Source organism: Argentina silus, assembly GCF_951799395.1.
Source record: "Argentina silus genome assembly, chromosome: 2".
In the NCBI taxonomy this organism is placed as follows: Eukaryota; Metazoa; Chordata; class Actinopteri; order Argentiniformes; family Argentinidae; genus Argentina; species Argentina silus.
The window spans coordinates 3,128,080-3,130,808 of NC_139656.1; the positions used below are offsets into that span (position 1 = coordinate 3,128,080).

The 2,729-nt window shown below is 41.3% G+C and overlaps 1 long non-coding RNA gene across 1 annotated transcript; it reads left to right on the forward strand.

Annotated features, from left to right (window-relative positions):
* Positions 1-619: 619 nt before the first annotated feature.
* On the forward strand, positions 620-2,372 carry LOC310800994. Its single transcript, XR_014554098.1, has 2 exons — positions 620-690; positions 1,112-2,372. It is a non-coding gene; the product is annotated as an uncharacterized lncRNA (long non-coding RNA).
* The last annotated feature ends 357 nt before the right edge of the window (positions 2,373-2,729 follow it).

A 2,729-nucleotide genomic window follows, 5' to 3' on the forward strand; every position in this document is an offset into this window, starting at 1 on the left:
AAGCCTCCAACAGTAAGGCCCGTAGAACAGTGCTGCTGCATCTAGGGCAATTGTTACTCATTCTCTCCTCCTCCCTGGTCACTACAATACTGTCATCCTTCAATGGAAAGGTGGACAGGGTCACAATGGTGCGTATTCATTATGTTCTGTTTCTAACCCTTGTTAACTTACCCAGGTGTCTGAGCTGTCTCATATACGGCCTGAGAGATCAGACTATCAGACCCATCCTCATGTACCACCTCTCTTTTGGACTCAGACGCTCAGTTACGCCAGCATCGGTTAACCATTAATAACCAATGTATGTTTTGTTTTAACTTTTTCAACACATTATAATTTCTATGGTGAATAAAGTTGTTGATTTGTATACAGTGTTGGTTGTATCCATTTTAGTAGGCGGTGGGCCGAAGCGCTCTATTTGCTTCAGTTTTTGATATGATTGATCCCTGGCGAGGGAGTATTTTTTTTAAACAAATTTAAACCAGTTTGGTAGTCGATCAGGCAAACGCGGGGCATTACTAAATAGTAAACCAATCCAAAAATCGTGTTACCGTCTCGTGACCTTGAGTCTGCCAATCACGTTCTTCCCAACTGAGAGACACGGAAGTAAACAGACAGAACAGAGAGGCATGAAAAACCTTCGCTCAGCGTCAGTGGCAGAATTACCATCATTAATAAGTGTAATGCCATCAGGTACGTTTCGATTATTCTGAATCTTTTGAGTTATACGATACGATATCATTGATGCAAGCTGTAAAATATATCTCCGTTTTGAACGTAGAATTGATGCAGCTAGCTAACGAAACGTGCTAGTAGTACCTGGCTAGCTAGCTCGGACTAGTTGAAATCTGCAAAGGTTATGGCAATATCCATCTTCAATAGTCAATCAATGTGAAAATAATTGTGCTTTTCTTAGTACATGTAGAACTAGAACCTTGGGTGCAGTTTCATCACTGATGTCTTCTGTCTATGCTTGCACCTGTACCACAGTGTAATGAGACAAAACGATACGGGGGAAAGAGAGAAGATGATAGCCCCATCAGTTCCCATCACCTTATTAAATGTCTTAATCTCAAAGATTGCTGTTATTGTAATATGACACTTTACATTACAGGGAATCTGTAAGTCCCAATTTGGATTTGAGGTCAGGAGATGGCTTTGAGTGATAAGTACAACATGACTTGTTTATGTTTATTTGTACATACATATTAAGTACCTGTCATCTGTTTCTCATCAGGCCAGGACCATCTGCCATCTGTCTCATTATATTATAACAGATAACGGTAGTGGTATAAGAACAATAACATTGTACCTATAGCCTTGTCAATGTTTGGTGAAGGAGGATGGCAAAGCTCCCACAAGGTGCACTGCCTCTATTCTAGTACAGTAGTTATGTTTGCAATTATATATTGCTAGGACGGTCATCTGTCCTTTTTTGCAATGCTATGCTGTATTGCTTTCATTTGATTAATACAATTCTCTACCCTCTCACCTGGCTTTCCCTGATGAGGAGGGGAGCAACTCAGCCCTGCTACCAGAGATCTGGCCCTATTCACCAATATGGACTTGAAGCTGGACCTGCCCTAGTCAGAACAGACCTCAAAACTGTAAGTATGTGGGGTCCAAGGCTCCCCTATTGTGGCTGCTGAGGGGACTAACTCCTCCGGCACAAAGTCATCCCATGGGCAGTCTTAACATTATTCAGTTCCTGATTACAATACCTCATTGTGAACCTGAAGTCATCTACATTCATACTACTTTGAAATAATTGTCTGTAATGAATACAAAATTCTTTCAAATTCACAATGAGGAATGGAATAACATTGTGCCATAGGAGTCAATCCCCTCGGCAGTCACAAAAGGGGAGCTTCAGGACCCCACATACGTACAGTTCTGAGATACTCTGGTTAGACCTGCCACCGAGGGGAAACACTCCTACCACAAACCTGCAGTCTTTTCACCCTTTTTTCTGAAGGATACAAGCCATAAATGTTCTCCTTGTAAAAATCTAATTTAAATACTTGTCAATTGTGTGTTTGTGATGTGAACTGTCAGTGTTGATATATGTTGATGTCACGAGGGGTTGTCACCCCCTCTGGCCCTCCCCACACTACAAGACCATCCATTTTAGGGGCATCAGCTGATTAGATGGGCCCACCTTAGACTGATTATCAATCAGTTATTGTGCCTACTACTCACCCTTTTAGTAGCTTCTGCAGCCACACAGGTTGGACGGAACTGAGGGAAGCATGTGGCTGTTTCTTTGCCCGCCTTTATTTTGAATTGTTTGATGTAAGTACTTGTGAAAGCTTGAGTTCATCTATGATATGCTTCATTTAACCATATGTGAATAAAGACTTATGTCTGGACCTTTACCCTGCCTCCCTGAGCCTCTATACCAGTTAATCAACCCAGCTCCTCAGCCTGTAGTAGCACCTCATCCCACATGTTACTCAATATTTTTTAGAATGATGCATTTTGTTATGTATCAACTTGTCTTGTATCAACTCCTGGCTGAATAATCAATTTCCCTACTGGGACAGTAATTGATTGATTGAGGTGCTTGGCTGATTCTTATCATAAACGGCGACTGTACTTGAAAGGATAAACTGTTGGAATACACATTATAATGTAGTGGTAAAAAGAAAACAGGTGATCAAACACCATGGATTGAATAGGTTGGCCCGCTTAAATCAATCCCTAATGATTTAAGCGGGCATGCACATTATGTG